Genomic DNA, 18,881 nt, shown 5'->3' with positions numbered 1-18,881 from the left:
TCATGTGAGTGTATGGCAAAACCACCACAATATTGTAAAGTCATTAGCCTCCAATTAAAAGAAAAAGAAAAATAAATAAATAAATAAATAAAAATAAAAACCCAAACCAAGAAACCATAAGCTTGTAGATACAGAGAACAGATTTGTTATTACCAGAATGGAGGAGTTGTGGGCAGTGAGTAAAAGGGTAAAGAAGGTTAAAAGGTCACCTCTCCACTACAAAATAGGTCAACGGGATGTAATATACAGAATGGTTACTATAATTATAACACCGTACTACATATTTGAAACTTGCTAAGAGAGTAAATCGTGAAAGTCCTTATCACAAGGAAAAAAAAGGTATGGTGATGGACGGTTCAGTTCACTTCCGTTCAGTTGCTCAGTTGTGTCAGACTTTTTGTGACCCCATGAACCACAGCACGCCAGGCCTCCCTGTCCATCACCAACTCCCAGAGTTTACCCAAACTCATGTCCATTGAGTCGGTGATGCCATCCAACCATCTCACCTCTGTCATCCCCTTCTCCTCCTGCCCTCAATCTTTCCCAGCATCACGATCTTTTCAAATGAGTCAGCTCTTCGCATGCGGTGGCCAAAGTATTGGAGCTTCAGCTTCAACATCAGTCCTTCCAATGAACACCCAGGACGAATCTCCTTTAGGATGGACTGGTAGGATCTCCCTTGCAGTCCAAGGGACTCTCTAGAGTCTTCTCCAACACCACAGTTCAAAAGCATCAATTCTTTGGTGCTCACCTTTCTTTATAGTCCAACTCTCACATTCCATACATGACTACTGGAAAAACCATAGCCTTGACTAGATGGACCTTTGTTGACAAAATATTATCTCTGCTTGTTAATATGTTATCTAGGTTGGTCATAGCTTTCCTTCCAAGGAGTAAGCGTCTTTTAATTTCATGGCTGCAATCACCATCTGCAGTGATTTTGGAGCCCAATAAGATAAAGTCAGCTGCTGTTTCCACTGTTTCTCCATCTATTTGCCATGAAGTGATGGGACCAGATGCCATGATCTTAGTTTTCTGAATTTTGAGGTTTAAGCCAGCTTTTTCACTCTCCTCTTTCACTTCCATCAAGAGGCTCTTTAGTTCTTCTTCGCTTTCTGCCATAAGTGTGGTGTCATCTGTATATTTGAGGTTACTGATATTTCTCCCAGCAGTCTTGATTCCAGCTTGTGCTTCTTCCAGCCCAGCGTTTCTCATAATGTTCTCTGCATATAAGTTAAATAAGCCAGATGACAGTGTACAGCCTTGATGTACTCCTTTTCCTATTTGGAACCAGTCTGTTGTTCCATGTCTGGTTCTAACTGTTGCTTCCTGACCTGCGTACAGGTTTCTCAGGGGTCAGGTCAAGTGTTCTAGTATTCCCGTCTCTTGAAGAATTTCCCACAGTTTGTTGTGATCCACATAGTCAAAGGCTTTGGCATAGTCAATAAAGCAGAAGTAGATGTTTTTCTTGAACTCTCTTGCTCTTTCGATGATCCAGAGGATGTTGGCAATTCGATCTCTGGTTCCTCTGCCTTTTCTAAATCCAGCTTGAACATCTGAAGTTCATGGTTCACATATTGCTGAAGCCTGGTTTGGGGAATTTTGAGCTTTACTTTACTAGCATGTGAGATGAGTGCAATTGTGAGGTAGTTTGAGCCTTGTTTGGCATTTCCTTTCTTTGGGATTGCAATGAAAACTGACCTTTTCCAGTCCTGTGGCCACTGCTGAGTTTTCCAAATTTGCTGGCATATTGAGTGCAGCACTTTAACAGAATCATCATTTAGGATTTGAAATAGCTCAACTGGAATTCCATCACCTCCACTAGCTTTGTTCTTAGTGATGCTTCCTAAGCCCGCTTGACTTCACATTCCAGAATGTCTGGCTCTAGGTTGGTGATCACACCATCATGGTTATCTAGGTTGTGAAGATCTCTTTTGTACAGTTCTTTTGTGTATTCTTGCCACCTCTTCTTAATATCTTTTGCTTCTGTTAGGTCCATACCATTTTTGTCCTTTATTGAGCCCATCTTTTCATGAAATGTTCCCTTGGTATCTCTAATTCTCTTGAAGAGATCTCTAGTTTTTCCCATTCTATTGTTTCCCTCTATTTCTTTGCATTGATCGATGAGGAAAACTTTCTTATCTCTTTTTGCTATTCTTTGGAACTTTGCATTCAAATGGGTATGTCTTTCCTTTTCCCTTTGCTTTTCACTTCTCTTCTTTTCACAGCTATTTGTAAGGCCTCCTCAGACAGACATTTTGCTTTTTTGCATTTCTTTTCCGTGGGGATAGTCTTGATCCCTGTCTCCTGTACAATGTCACGAACCTCCATCCAGAGTTCATCAGACACTCTGTCTATCAGAACTAGTCCCTTGAATCTATTTGTCACTTCCACTGTATAATCATAAGGGGTTTGATTTAGGTCCTACCTGAATGGTCTAATGGTTTTCCCCTCTTTCTTCAATTTAAGTCTGAATTTGGTGGTAAGGTGTTCACTATCTGAGCCATAGTCAGCTCCCGGTCTTGTTTTTGCTGACTGTATAGAGCTTCTCCATCTTTGGCTGCAAAGGATAATATAATCAATATGTTGTGGTGTTGGCCATCTGATGATGTCCATGTGTAGTCTTCTCGTGTGTTGTTGGAAGAGAGTGTTTGCTATGACGCCCGTACTGCATACTTGAAAATTGCTGATAGAGTAAATCTTGAACGTCCTTATCACAAGTATAAAAAGGTATGGTGATGGACGGTAACTAGACTTAATGCAGTGATCATTTCACAGTGTACAGAAACACAGGATCATTATGTTGTGCACTCAAAGGGGAAAAAAGTGATTCTTGAGTAAACCCCAAATTGTGTGTTTTGTTATTTTTAGTGTAACACATCAGCATCAGGGCATTTCTACAGAGAGCATTCTGCTTTTTTAAGAAATCAGTGTTTTTAGACACAATGGTGTTATGTACCTCAAGTTTTAAAAGAGGCAGGGGACTCAGAAGAAATAGACAGTGGGTTTGGTGCAGCAGAACTGTACTAGGTATTGGTCAGCCAAGGGGAACTAGAATTTAGAATTATTGTTCACATTTGAATGGTATTTTAAAGGAGAAAATAGCATTTTTCTGGGAGCGATTAGTAAAACAGGAGAGGCAAGGTGAAATCTGGGAAAAGACTAGAATAAAACCTTATTTATTCAGAATATACAGTGAATAAATAATGAATTCAACAAAATACTTTTAGTTTCTTGAAAGTCGCTTTTATTGTTATTGTTCAGTCCCTTAGTCTTGTCCGACTCTTTGTGACCCCATGGACTGCAGCACACCAGGTTTCCCTGTCCTTCACTATCTCCTGGAGTATGCTCAGACTCATGTGCATTGAGTCAGTGATGCCATCCAACCATCTCATTCTCTGTTACACCCTTCAGTCTTTCCCAGCATCCAGGTCTTTTCTAGTAAGTCAGCTCTTTGCAACATGTGGCCAAAGTACTGGAGCTTCAGCTTCAGCATCAGTCCTTCCAATGAATATTCAGGGTTGATTTCCTTTTGGATTGACAGTTTGATCTCTCTGCAGTCCAAATGACTCTGAAGAGTCTTATCCAACATCACAATTCAAAAGCATCAATTCTTTGGCACTCAGCGTTCTTTATGATCCAACTCTCACATATATTACTTGACTACTGGGAAAACCATGGTTTGACTATATGGACCTTTGTTGACAAAGTGATGTCTCTGCTTTTTAACACACTGTCTAGGTTTGTCATAGCTTTTCTTCAAAGAAGCAAGCGTCTTTTAATTTCATGGCTGCAGTTACCTTCCACAGTGATTTTGGAGCCCAGGATGAACAAAAATTGCTTTAAATCATACTTTATTGTAAATATAGTTGTTTTTTCCACTCACTGTGCAACTTGTGTTTTGAAACATGTGTTTGAAGAAGGTGTCCTTTAAAAGACCACCGTCAACATCATGGTGGCATAAGACTTTCCTCAGTTCAGTCTCCGCATGACGTCTATAATTTGACAACTGTCTGTGAACAAAAGTGCCTCTGTGAGAGCTGTGGGATCTAGCATCGTATACTGGGTGACCCAGGAGGAGTCTTACTGTTGGAGGATGGAGGGGATGACAGTGCCCATTGAAGTAAGAAGGCATCTTAAGATCGAAAAGTGAGTCAGGCAGCTCCATGTAATCAATGGAGCAGTTTATTATAGGGTAGGTTACTCACAGATGGAGTCTGGATTGGGTGGATAATGATTCGGAAGCATTCACAGATGCACTCTGCATTGCTCAGGTGCCATAGGGACGTATAACTTAGGTTATAGTTAAAATTAACCTAAGGTAAGGGGATAGGTGCTTGGCAATAGGATGTGCAGTCCTAAGTGAAGATTTATGAATAGGTAACTAGTCTTGTGGACCCCAGTAATGTGTCGGGAAAGGTTTTCATCATTGTTTGGGAACTAGAATCCACTTAGTCCTAACGACTATTAAACAATATCCGTTAAGTACAAAGCCCTTGACAACAGAGAAGTGATTCACTGCACAGTACGGTTCTGGGTAGGGTCAGTGAAACGACAGGAGAAAACTGTAAGGGCCCAAAATAACATCAGTTATGCTAACAGCCGTATACTTGGTCACCTGTGTAGAAATAGGATAATAGACAGGAAAACTCTGGTTTTGGATGGGGAACAGCAGGAGTCTGTGAACCTGCTCCATTTCTGGGGCACCTGGAAAACACTAGCTTGGGCAAATACTGAGGAATTCAGGAGCCTCATGGAAACCTAAGCCTCTAGAGGAGAAATTCCACCACTCTATTGGAGAAAAAATGTTTGGACACAGTGGAGTGGGGCCTCTGTGAGAAAGAACAAGATGAAAATGGAACTCTAAGGCAAATGAAGCAACCCCAGTCACTACGATGATCTCTGATTTCATGTTGGCATGGACCATGATTTCAGACATTAGAGATTTAGAGTCAGAGGAAGTGTGGCTGGATTTTCAGCCAGTTACTTTAGCATGAGTGATAAGACTAGGCCTGCGGAACCTCTAGGAAGAGAATTGGACAAAAATGTTAAAATATAATAGATCATGTAGTTCTTGTTGAATATAAGTTATATTATTTTTCTTATAAGCTAGGAAAACTTGAGCATTCTTATTTATAAATAAATTAGAATATACTCTATATCATATATATTTATGCATGCCACTAAGCATAATATCTAAACAGTTGAGAGGGAAAGAGACTAAATTCTTTTTCATTGTCTTTTTCGGGTTACTTATTTGAGCCTTATTGACTTCACCTAGAAATGGAGATTATAGCAGTTTCTACCTGATTGATTTTTTTGAAAATTAAATGAAATAATCTATGTAAAGCCCTTAAAAGAGAAAGAAAGAAAAAGAGAAAGAAGGAGGGAGGGAGAAAGGAAGAAGGCATCTTTCCCAGCCTCTGTACATTTTCACTATTTTGCACACTTCTGAGGTGAGATCATAATATATTTGTCACCTCACACTCATTTCCATAGTAGCAGGCTGAAATGGCTTAAACCAAAATAATGAGTGTCACCACAAGATCTTGCCAAAAGAGAAACTGGCCTGCAAGTGACACCTTTATCCCATATTATAGTTTGCCATACAGAAAAAGACTGGCCAGTATAAATTTCTATGTTTAATATCCCTTTCTCTGCTGTGCATCCCCACAAAAACTCTTCTTCAAGTCAGTTATGAGTGGTATACCTCTTGTTTTCTTCACATTTGAAACTTTCAAATATAGTATAACCTTGATTTGGTGAATCATTTTTTAAAAAGCTTCTTTGCAATGTTCTTTGGAAAAGTGACATAACTTGGATATTTTATGGACTTGGTTTTCACTTTCTGCAAACGCTGCAATGTAGGCCATTTCAAAAAAATAATGTACAAGAATAAACTAATGTTCTAAAAATACTGTTTATTAAGACTTGCAGATTCAAAGGTTCAGGCTTAAAACTGAATAGTATAATAAAAAGTCAAATTGTTAAAATGGAGTGAAGTTACAGGAAAAAAAAAAAACTTTCCTACTGAGGTTAGACAGTTTTGCAGTAAAGATGATGGTTCTTTATTCTTCCATAGGCCATATGCAATGTAGAAAGCAAGATATGTGCTTCTCCAGACTTCTTTCCCATGAAAACAGCCTTGACCTGGTAAAACCACTCACTGGTGTGAAAAGCATTTAGACTTGGCCCACAGTTCATATAGTATGTGTGATTGCACTGTGTCTACACTTTCTGCAGCAGAACACTGGAACTGACCAGTGACAGAAAGGTCTTTCACTGTCCTCCAAGCTGCTGGGGGCATCAGAGGCAGAATTTTCTTCATGTGGCTTTGGAAAAATATTTCCACTTTTTCTTAATTGTATATTTAAAAATTTTTTATTACTAAAAAAATGTAAGGAAGCACTGTTTAAGCAGCACTTGTCACTATGTGTGCTGTGCTTAGTCGCTCACTCATGTCCAGCTCTTTGTGACCTCATGGACTGTGGCCCGCCAGGCTCCTCTATCTATGGGATTCTCCAGGCAAGAATCCAGGAGTGGGTTGCCATGCCCTCCTGCAGGGGAGCTTTCAATCCAGATCTCCTGCATTGCAAGTGGATTCTTTACTGTCAGAGCCACCAGGGAAGCCATTGGTTACCTTCAGTTTAGTTCAGTCGTGTCCGACTCACTGCGACCCCATGGGCTGAAGCACACCAGGCTTCCCTGTCCATCACCAACTCCTGAAGTTTACCCAAACTCATGTCCATTGAGTTGGTGATGCCATCCAACCACCTCATCCTCCGTTGTCCCCTTCTCCTCCCGCCTTCAATCTTTCCCAGCATCAGGGTCTTTTCCAGTGAGTCAGTTCTTCGCATCCGGTGGCCAAAGTGTTGGAGTTTCAGCTTTAGCGTCAGTCCTTCCAATGAACATTCAGGACTGATTTCCTTTAGGATGGACTGGTTTGATCTCCTTGTAGTCCAAGGGACTCTCAAGAGTCTTCTCCAACACCACAGTTCAAAAGCATCAATTCTTCGGCACTCAGCTTTCTTTATAGTCCAACTCTCACCTCCATACATGACTACTGGAAAAACCATAGCTTTGACTAGATGGACCTTTGTTGGCAAAGTAATGTCTCTGATTTTTAATATGCTGTCTAGGTTGGTCATAACTTTTGTTCCAAGGAGCAAGCGTCTTTTCATTTCATGGCTGCAATCACCATCTGCAGTGATTTTGGAGCCCCCCAAAATAAAGTCTCTCACTGTTTTCACATTTATTTGCCATGAAGTGATGGGACCAGATGCCACAATCTTAGTTTTCTGAATGTTGAGTTTTAAGCCAACTTTTTCACTCTCCTTGTTTCATATTCATAAAGAGGCTCTTTAGTTCTTCTTCACTTTCTGCCATAAGGGTGGTGTCATCTGCATATCTGAGGTTATTGATGTTTCTCCCAGCAGTCTTGATTCCAGCTTGTGCTTCATCCAGTCCAGCATTTCTCATGATATACTCTGTGTATAAGTTAAATAAGCAGGGTGACAATATACAGCTTTGATGTACTCCTTTCACTATTTGGAACCAGTCTGTTGCTCCATGTCTGGTTCTAACTGTTGCTTCCTGACCTGCATACAGATTTCTCAGGAGTCAGGTCAAGTGGTCAAGTATTCCCATCTCTTGAAGAATTTCCCACAGTTTGTTGTGATCCACACAGTCAAAGGCTTTGGCATAGTCAATCAAGCAGAAGTAGATATTTTTCTGGAACTCTTGCCTTTTCAATGATCCAATGGATGTTGGCAATTTGATCTCTGGTTCCTCTGCCTTTTCTAAATCCAACTTGAACAACTGGAAGTTCACGGTTCACATACTGTTGAAGCCTGGCTTGGAGAATTTTGAGCATTACTTTGCTAGCATGAGAGATGAGTGCAATTGTGTGGTAGTTTGAGCATTCTTTGGCATTGCCTTTCTTTGGGATCGGAATGAGTTTAATTCCACACAATTGAGTTGTGTCTGTTTTCTTTATTGTATTTCTAGCTTATAGCATGCACAAAATTTAAAATTACTAAATGAATTAAAATTAAGTAAATTTTAATAATTTTGAAATATGTTCATTCTGTTTTTCCTAAAATGTAGATTAGCATACCTGTTTTGTTTTATGTTGAGATGAATCTGTTTCATGATCAAACAGGGAAAGAGCCATGAAAGAGGAATAGATTATTGTGTTGGGGAAGGGCACAGGAAGATGTGTGTATGTACATATGCTCTAAGTCGTCCTAAGCTTACATCTTTAGGTCAGACCTCTCCTATGAGCTCCAGACTTATAACTGGTTGTTTGATATCTGCCCTCAGATGTCCATGAGCATCCTAAACTGAATATGTCCAAAATGAATTCCTGTCTTTTCCCCAAACTTGTTTTCCCTGCAGACCTCCCTAACCCAGTTAAAATCAACCTTCGTCCTTCTTATTTCTCAAATGAAAAACTCTGGAATCATCTGTGGCTATTCTTTTTCTCTTACAATTCAGTTTATCAACAAATCTGTTGATTCTATCTATGAACTATATCCAGAATCTGACTACTTCTCACCAGCTTGACTGCTTCTGCCTCTGTTCAACCTACCATCACTTCTCATCAGGATCACTGCAGTATACTCTGTCTGTCTTCCTGCCTTCACCTTGCTTTCCTATGGATTCAGCCCAAATGATCTTTTTAAAGATGTCTCTGCTTGTAAGAATCCTTTATCAACTATATATATATATATATATATATATATATATAAATTATTTTCATCCAATGTGGCTTTAATTTTCATTTTCTAATGATTTTTCATTTCCTAATAGACTAAAAACTTTGTTTTCATGCAGTACATTTTATCAATGTAACTTCTCTCATAGTTCATATTTTTTTGTATTCTTCTACAAGTATTGTAATTTTAGCATTTCTGCTTAGGTCTGCTAATCACTTCAAGTTTGTTTTTGCGTATAGTATTATGTAAAGTTTGACATTAATTTTTTCCATATTAGTATCTAATTATTCCAGCAATGTTTTTTAGAGACTATCCTTTTGCCATTAAATTTCCTTGGCACATTTGTTGAAAACCAGTTGAGTGTGTGTGTGTGTGTGTGTGTGTGTGTGTGTTGAGGGGTCTGTTTCTGGACGCTTTTGGTCCCTGGTATACATGTAAAGTCGTTTCTGGGCTGTGAAAAATTTGTTAGTGACCCGTTTTCACCACCGCCGCTGTATTGCTTGCTCTGTTCTCTGTGCTAAGTCTGTATCTCATATATGTATTTCTGTCATTAAATATGTAATATGCTATAACTACTTGTTAATAATAATAATGACAATGACTATATAAAAAATAAAAGTGCCTCTGCTCAAAACTTTTTGATAGTTTCACATATTATTCAGAGTGCAATGCAATGTATGTTTTGCTTACAAGGCCCTTTATGACCTGGCCCCATGTGCTCTTTCTGATCTTCTCTCCCATTTTCCCACTTCACTCCAGCCATACTGGCCTTGCTATTCTTCACTTATTCCCAGCAACCCCCTCCCTGGAGTTTATACAAGTGTTTTCACAACTCTTTCCCAGGGAGCCACATGGTTCTTCTGGCACCTCACACAGGCCACAGCTCTAATACCACCTTATCTCAGAGGCCTTCCTTCTCATCCTATCTCAAGCACTTGCTCTTCTTATTTTGAACTATTTTTCTTCTTAATACTGATCATCCCCTAACATACTAATTTTTTTTCTGTCTCCCTGTTACCTCGCAACTAGGTTAGATGTTTCATAAGAGCAGAGACTTTATTCTAAAACCTAGTACATAATAAACATTTAATTATTATTTGCTGAGTTAGTAAATAAATGAGGACGATTTTAGAGGGTAAAGTATGGTAGTGGTGGTAGGTAGAAGGGGTTTCCACTTGGAAAGAAGAGAATGAACAGAGAGAAGGTTGGGCATGGCCAAGAAAATACTAATACTCCTAAAAGTGAATATTTCCTAAATAAATGTATTTTTTTCCTAATTAAATATACATATTTCCTTAATATATGGATGGATGGTTGAATAGCATCACCGATGCAATGGACATGAACTTGAGCAAACTCCAGGAGATGGTGAGGGACAAAGAAGCCTGGCATGCTGCTGTCCATGGGGTCGCGAAGAGCTGGACATGACGACTGAACAGCAACAAATTCCCTCAGTAAACATAAATGCAATAGTGGCTTTACTGTTGAAAATACATTTGAGAGTATATTAGGGCAGAACTTGATGCTGAATAATTGTTAGGGAAAGGAGAGAGAAACAGTTAAGAGTAATGTTGAGGTTTGGGAGAACTAATAAACACCACCTCTGTCTTCTCCTGAGATAAGAATCAGTTAAGATGTAAAATATCAGAGGTAGGCAGTTGGAAGTCAAAATATCAGTCCCTTAACTGTTTCAAGAATGTAGCTTATCATTCAGTTGGACTCCTCTGGATTTGGGCTCCTCATCACTGCTTAGATGAACCACCATATCTATGACTGCCTGCCAAGGAATAAGCCTTCCTAGCTAAGCATGGTTCAACAGTAAATCAGATCACATCCTTTCTGCAGGTGGTAAGTCAGAAAGACACAGGGAGAGAGGAACGTGTGGCACTGAGCATTTTTAGTTTCTTCTCCCAGACTGACCAGTTCTTTTCGTAGAGAGGAGAGAGTGAGGGAATTGAAAGATGATGTCGTAGTTTGGGCTCTCTGGGAATCTGACTTTGAGATGGAGATTAGTGTGCAGGGATTGTCTTGGGGAGTGACAGCTATAGAAGGGAAAGGAAAGAGGCAGGACTACAGAGAGAAAAGATTAGCTGAAACATAGTCTCAACAGAAGCATCTGCTGTGCCTACAGGAACAGAGATGGGAGAGCCTTCAGAGCTCTCCAGTTTGGGGAAGAAGGACTGGGCCTTTATACGTCTGTGTCTATCAGTCATTGAGATGTGGCCACCTCTGGGAAAGGGACATAATCTTGGGTAAGGCAGAGACAGCTGAGAATGATGTGACATCACAACATTCTTCACAGATACCAAAAGTATTCCATCTCTGCTTTTCCCTCCTAGGGAGTGGGGAGGGCATTTATTTTCTCTGGAAATATGAGGACTGAACGATTTATTTCCCTCTAAGAGAGCACCTCCTGAGTGTCTGACTTGGGCATTGTGGTGGATAGTAGTACTATTCACTGAGAAATGTAAGAGGCAGAGAAGGCAGGATCCTTGAAATAAGCCAAGAAAGAATGTACAAGAGAGAGAAGGAGGAAATCAGGTCGTCCCAGCTGTCCCCTATTCCTCTTGCATGCCATGTTCAAGCACACGGTCATGTAGAGACCCTGTCTTCTCCCCTGCCTTCCTTACTGCTCTTTGTTGTCCCTGTACATGCTTGGAACCATAGTGCAGGGAATATAATACAAATGGAGTCCTTTTCCATTTATCTTCATGTCTGTTACTGAGTACAACTGGCTGAGAACAGGGAAAGTGTGAAAAACATTATAATTTTCTTCATGTATGCTCCCTTGGAAACCACCAAAGCTGTCTGCCATACTGTGTTTGGGCAGTGGAGTCTGGTAGTAGCCTAGGTTCAGCAAATACTTGTAAATCCATAAAACGGCATCTGCCTTACTAAATATAATGTTTTTAGTCTGATAAAGTTTTCTCAACATTTCATAGTTTTGCAGTGTAAATACGATGTTTAGGAGTTTTCAGGGCTTTGGAAAATGTGAAAATCACTGCTATTCTCATTCACAAGTATTTTAAGTTCATTTTATGTGATCAGCAGTTCATTGCATATATAATGTCTAATTGTGAATGGGTTTTTTTGTCTTTATATGTCCATGTTTTGAGGAAGTTGAAATACACTGAACTTGTTATTAAATTTCCCAGATTAAAAGTTTGCTTCTTCGGAAGGGACAAAATGAGATACCATTTGTGTTCTTGGCTAGGTTTTTCTGTTTTTCATTTCATTTAGATGGAGTTCTGCTTATTATAACTCTAAATCGTATCAGATTGTTTTTTAGTAAGTTGCCACTGCTCAAATAGGCCAGATCAAGACATTTATTGCCAATTAGGGGCAGGATGTTTGAGATGTTTAGTGATGTTCTCCGGATGACCTGTTTTATGTTTTCTGTTTATTTTGTTTTACTTTTGTTTTATGATCATGTTGGCTTTTCCATTAAACTATAACTTTAATTGAGTTTGCTTAGTAAATAGAACATTGACCAGATCCCCTTCTCAGATCTCTCCTCATTCCACTCCCCCCCACCCTCAGTTCTCTTATTGTGCCCCAACCTTAGTGTGGAGTGAGTGGAATTTTTAGATCTGTGCATTACAGATAAAATATATGTTTCTAAGATATAGGCTCACCATATTTCAATCTAAATTGCCTGGATAGTTCTTCTTGGGCTGTTCAGGGATAAATTCCTGTGAAGAGCAAATTTAAACAGTAATGTCTGTAGCGAAGGACATTTCTTAGTGAACAGCCACTGGTGAGGGGCTCTGTGGATGCCTGTACTGCATGTGGCAGCATGATCTCTACATCTGGTTTAAAGTTCAGTTATTTCCCAGACTACATGTGTATTTCTTTAGGAGACTAACCTCCGTCTCAGGATCAGAGATTATAAGCTGGTAACTATAAGTGACTTATTCTTTTTGACCTAGACATTGTATACTTTGTCTTAGTTTGACTGTTGTTCCTATCAGATCTGGTTCTGTTTAACAATATGGACAACATTGGAGTATCCATAAATTAGCAGCATGACAAAAGAACCAGGCATATTTAAGCCCATAAATCTTGATTTCCAGATCTTTTAAAAGCTTTGTGGTTTAAATAGTCCTTTACTCTATGGTAGACATAGCAGTACTTACCAAAATTCTGGCCATCACAAAGCTTTCATAGTTCAACAGGAACTAAAAAATGACCTCACTCTTTTAAGAATCAGAAAATCCAAATCTGTTCTGGCCCTGCTAGTGAGACCTTTTTTGAATCATATGCTCTCACTTCTTTGTTTTAAAAAAAAGAATGACAAATACTGTATGATTCCACTTACGTGAAGTACATAAAGTAATCAAATTCATAGAAACAAAGTATGGAGGCAGTGGGGAGAGAAAGAGGATTTATTTACAGGGCATAGAGTTTTAGTTCTGCAAGAAGAAAAGTTCTGGAGATGTATTATACAACAGTATAAATATACTTAATACTACTGAACAGTACATGCAATACTACTGAATGGTTAAGATGGTGAATTTTATGTTATTTTTATCACAATTTTTAAATGTTTTTATTTTTTAAATTATTAGTGTTACTGTTAATTGAGTGCCTAGTATGTGCCTTAGAAGCATTATCTCAATAAATATTCATAGCTCCATTAAGATGGGTATTATAACCCTGTTTTATAAATGAGAAAACTCATACTTAGTAATCTACTGACTAATAAGTGGCAGAGCATTCTGTTTCTAAGTGTGACTCTAAAGCCATTCAAAAAATATAGTGCTACTTCTAAACATAAACCAGACTGTGTGTGTGTGTGTGTTAGGCACTCAGTCGTGTCTGACTCTTTGCCACCCCATGGACTGTAGCACGCCAGGCTCCTCTGTCCATGGAATTCTCCAGATAAGAATAGTGGAGTAGATTGCCATTCCCTTCTTCAGGTGATCTTCCCAACTGAGGGGTCAAACCCAGGTCTCCCACATTGTGAGCGGATTCTTTACCATCTAGCCACCAGGGAATCTATGATTTTATGATTCTTAGATGCCCTGGGGAACCTGCAGAAACCTTACAATTGAGAAAAAAAAGGTTTCAATGTTTGGGTGTTCAAAGACTACTCCTTTACCATTTATAGTGAATAAAAATTGCCATACTAGATTTAGTCTGTGGTACATCAGCAGCTCCAAGTGCTGTTTATGGTAGGCCAAGATGTAAAGAGCAATATTGCATAGGAACCTGGAATGTTAGGTCCATGAATCAAGGCAAATTGGAAGTGGTCAAACAGGAGATGGCAAGAGTGAACATCGACAGTCTAGGAATCAGCAAACTAAGATGCACTGGAATGGGTGAATTTAACTCAGATGACCATTATATCTACTACTGTGGGCAGGAATCCCTTAGAAGAAATGGAGTAGCTATCATAGTCAACAAAGAGTCCAAAATGCAACACTTGGATGCAATTTAAAAAATGACAGAATGATCTCTGTTCGTTTCCAAGGCAAACCATTCAATATCATGGTAATCCAAGTCTATGCCCCGACCAATAATGCTGAAGAAGCTGAAGTTGAATGGTTCTATGAGGACCTACAAGACTTTCTAGAATTAACACCCCCAAAAGATGTCATTTTCATTATAGGGGACTGGAATGCAAAAGTAGGAAGTCAAGAAACACCTGGAGTAACAGGCAAATTTGGCCTTGGGTTACAGAATGAAGCAGGGCAAAGGCTAAAAGAATTCTGCCAAGAGAACGCCCTGGTCATAGCAAACACCCTCTTCTAAAAGACACAAGAGAAGACTGTACACGTGGACATCACCAGGTGGTCAACACCGAAATTAGATTGATTATATTCTTTGCAGCCAAAGATGGAGAAGCTCCATACAGTCAGCGAAAACAAGACCGGGAGCGGACTGTGGCTCAGATCATGAACTCCTTATTGCCAAATTCAGACTTAAATTGAAGAAAGTGGTGAAAGCCAATAGACCATTCAGGTATGAACTAAATCAAATCCCTTATGAGTATACAGTAGAAGTGAGAAATAGATTTAAGGGACTAGATCTGATAGACAGAGTGCCTGATGAACTATGAATGCAGGTTCGTGACATTGTACAGGAGACAGGGATCAAGACCATCCCCAAGAAAAAGAAATGCAAAAAAGCAAAATGGCTGTCTGAGGAGGCCTTACAAATAGCTGTGAAAAGAAGAGAAGTGAAAAGCAAAGGAGAAAAGGAAAGATATACCCATTTGAATACAGAGTTCCAAACAATAGCAAGGAGAGATAAGAAAGTCTTCCTCAGCGATCGTGTAAAGAAATAGAGGGAAACAATAGAATGGGAAAGACTAGAGATCTCTTCAAGAGAATTAGAGATACCAAGGGAACATTTCATGCAAAGATGGGCTCAATAAAGGACAGAAATGGTATGGACCTAACAGAAGCAGAAGATACTAAGAAGAGGTGGCAAGAATACACAGGAGAACTATACAAAAAAGATCTTCATGACCCAGATAATCATGATGGTGTGATCACTCAGACTCATCTAGAGCCAGACATCCTGGAATGTGAAGTCAAGTGGGCCTTAGGAAGCATCACTAAGAACAAAGCTAGTGGAGGTGATGGAATTCCAGTTGAGCTATTTCAAATCCTAAATGATGATGCTGTTAAACTGCTGCACTTGATATGCCAGCAAATTTGGAAAACTCAGCAGTGGCCACAGGACTGGAAAAGGTCAGTTTTCATTCCAATCCCAAAGAAAGGCAATGCCAAAGATGCTCAAACTACCACACAATTGCACTTATCTCACACGCTAGTAAAGTATTGCTCAAAATTCTCCAAGCCAGGCTTCAGCAGTACATGAACCATGAACTTCAGATGTTCAAGCTGGATTTAGAAAAGGCAAAGGAACCGGAGATCAAATTGCCAACATCTGCTGGATCATCGAAAAAGCAAGAGAATTTCAGAAAAGCATCTACTTCTGCTTAATTGACTGTGCCAAAGCCTTTGACTGTGTGGATCACAATAGACTGTGGAAAATTCTGAAGAAGATAGGAATATCAGACCACCTGACCTGCCTCTTGAGAAACCTGTATGCAGGTCAGGAAGCAGTAGTTAGAATCAGACATGGAACAACAGACTGGTTCCAAATAGGAAAAGGAGTACGTCAAGGCTGTATATTGTCACCCTGCTTATTTAACTTATATGAAGTTATATTTAACTTATATGAAGTTCATGAGAAACGCTGGGCTGGAGGAAGCACAAGCTGGAATCAAGATTGCCGGGAGAAATATCAATAACCTCAGATATGCAGATGACACCACCCTTATGGCAGAAAATGAAGAGGAACTAAAGAGCCTCTTGATGAAAGTGAAAGAGGAGAGTGAAAAAGTTGGCTTAAAGCTCAACATTCAGTAAACTAAGATCATGGAATCCAGTCCCATCACTTGATGGCAAATAGTTGGAGAAACAGTGGAAACAGCGGATGACTTTATTTTTTTGGGCTCTAAAATCACTGCAGGTGGTGATTGCAGCCATGAAATTAAAAGATGCTTACTCCTTGGAAGGAAAGTTATGACCAACCTAGGCAACATGTTAAAAAGCAGAGACATTACTTTGCCAACAAACGCCTGTCTAGTCAAGGCTATGGATTTTCCAGTGGTCATGTATGGGTGTGAGAGTTGGACTATAAAGAGGGATGAGCCCTGAAGAATTGATGCTTTTGAACTGTGGTGTTGGAGAAGACTCTTGAGAGTCCCTTGGACTGCAAGGAGATCCAACCAGTCCATCCGAAAGGAGATTCGTCCTGGGTGTTCATTGGAAGGACTGATGTTGAAGCTGAAATTCCAGTACTTTGGCCACCTGATGTGAAGAGCTGACTCATTTGAAAAGACCTTGATGCTGGGAAAGATTGAGGGCAGGGTGAGAAGGGGACGACAGAGAATGAGATGGTTGGATGGCATCACCAACTCAGTGGACATGGGTTTAGGTAGACTCGGGCAGTTGGTGATGGATAGGGAAGCCTGGCGTGTTGCGGTTCATGGGGTTGCAAAGAGTCGGACACGACCGAGTGACTGAACTGAACTGAAGTGTAGTGAAGATGTTATTCAAATGTTGGAAAAATTAAGATGCTAATAGTGGGTACTTCTTTAGAAAGGCTCGGTTCTCAGAGACTGAGAAGGGTTTCCTTTTCATTATATGTTTTTCTGCTTTTTGAATTTTTGATATCATACATGTTTTGTTGAATTGTGTTCCCCACCAAATTCATGTGTTGAAGTCTTAAATGCCAGTACCTTGAAATGTGAACCCATTTGTAAACAGGATCATTGTAAACGTAATTAGTTAAGAAGAGGTCTGCTGGAATAGGGTGGGCTGCTAATCCAATGTGACTCATGACCTTATAAAAAGGGAAAAATTGGACACAGAGGCACACAGCAAGAATGTCTTGTGAAGGTGAAGTTAGAGATTGCAGTGATACTTCTATGAGCCAAGGAATGCTGAAGACTGTCAGAAAAATCACCAGAAACCAGGGCAGAGGCAAGCCACATTCTTCCTCACAGAAGGAACAAACTTTGATGATACCTTTGTCTCAGACCTCTAGCATCCAGAACTGTGAGACAATAAAATTTTGTGATACTACTCAGTTTGTGGTATTTTTTTTACAGCAGCCCTAGCATCCTACTATGACTTCTAAAGTGAAAAAGGAAAAAAAAAATATGGAGAAAAAAAGTTAGTCATAGTTATTGGGAGTTTATCCCAAGCAATATTTAAATTAAAAAAGGATCTTAATACATGATGTTCATTATAATAATTTTCATGATTGGAAAGAATGAGCAGTAACCCAAATATCTACCAAATTATAGCATATCTACTTGATGGAATATTCTGTTATCATTTTATGTAGCCTAAGAGATAATGTGGAGAATGTGTATAATGTAAATATATTAAAAAAGTTGGATGTAACATTGTTTATATAAAATGATAACAGTTGTGCAAAGTATATGTGCATTCACTAAGATCAAAGGGAACACAGAAATGAAAAGACTTTGTTGGAATAGTGGGATCTCGGTAGATTTTTCCTTTTTATGTTTTTCTGAATTTGTTACTTTTATTACATATAATTATGATAATGTATTATTGTGGTTATAATATTATTTTTTAAGAATCAGCTTTATTGAGGCAGATTATACATAGAATAAAATTTGCCCTTTTAAAGTGTAAAGTTGGATAGTTTTAATGTATACATCCTTATAACCATCATAGCAATCAAGAAATAAAGCATTTCTTTCATCTTGGAATGTTCTCTATTGCCCTTTTACAGTCAGTCAGTCTCTCAGTCCTGGTCTTAGTCAACTCTGATCTGTTTTCTGTCACCACAGATTAGCTTTTTCTTTCCTATAATTTCCTTTAAACAGAGTAATATAGTATATACACTTCTGTCTGCTTACTTTCATTTAGCATAATTTTGGTGAGCTTTATCCATGTTGTAGCTTATCTGAGGACTTCCCTATTGGCTCAGTGGTAAAGAATCTGCCTGCCAATGCAGGAGACATGGGTTGGATTACTGGGTCAAGATGATCCCCTGGAAAAGGAAATAGCACCCTACTCCAGTATTCTTGCCTGGGAAATCCCATGGGCAGGGAAGCCTGGCAGGCCACAGTCCATGGAGTCATAAAAGAGTTGGAAATGACTTAGTGACTAAACACAACATGCTTATCTGAGTCGATTTCTTTTTATTATTAAAGAGTATGTTCCTTAGTAGCTATACTAATTTGTTTACCCATTTATCTGTTGGTATTGATTTATGTTGTTCCTAATTTTTTACTATTAGGAATAAGTTACTGTGAACATAGTTGTATAAGTTTTGAGTAGTCATATGTTTTTATTTAGCTTGGATAAATGCTTTGTATTAGAATTGTTGGATTGTGTAATAAGCACATGCTTAACATAAGAAACTGCCTTGGTCAGTAAAGAATACACCTGCAATGCAGGAAACCTGGGTTTGATCCTTGGGTTGAGAAGATCCCCTGGAGAAGAAAATGCCAACCTACTCCAGTATTCTTGCTTAGGAAATCCCATGGATAGAGGAGCCTAGCAGGCTATAATCCATGAAGTTGCAAGAGTTGGACCTAATTTAGCGACTCAGCCACCACCACCCAGAAGAAACTGCCAAGTGATGTATATTCTTTGCAGCAATGTA

At 39.2% G+C, this 18,881-nt stretch overlaps 1 protein-coding gene across 18 annotated transcripts in view; it reads left to right on the top strand.

Annotated features, from left to right (window-relative positions):
* The window catches only part of FANCC (FA complementation group C), a 303,173-nt gene that overhangs the window by 129,184 nt on the left and 155,108 nt on the right, over positions 1 to 18,881 (top strand). The gene's annotated exons all lie outside the window — the stretch shown is intronic.

Source organism: Giraffa tippelskirchi, chromosome 1 (assembly GCF_054371585.1).
Source record: "Giraffa tippelskirchi isolate mGirTip1 chromosome 1, T2T-mGirTip1v1.2.pri, whole genome shotgun sequence".
Classification (NCBI taxonomy): domain Eukaryota; kingdom Metazoa; phylum Chordata; class Mammalia; order Artiodactyla; family Giraffidae; genus Giraffa; species Giraffa tippelskirchi.
This window is presented reverse-complemented; position numbering and strand designations above follow the sequence as displayed.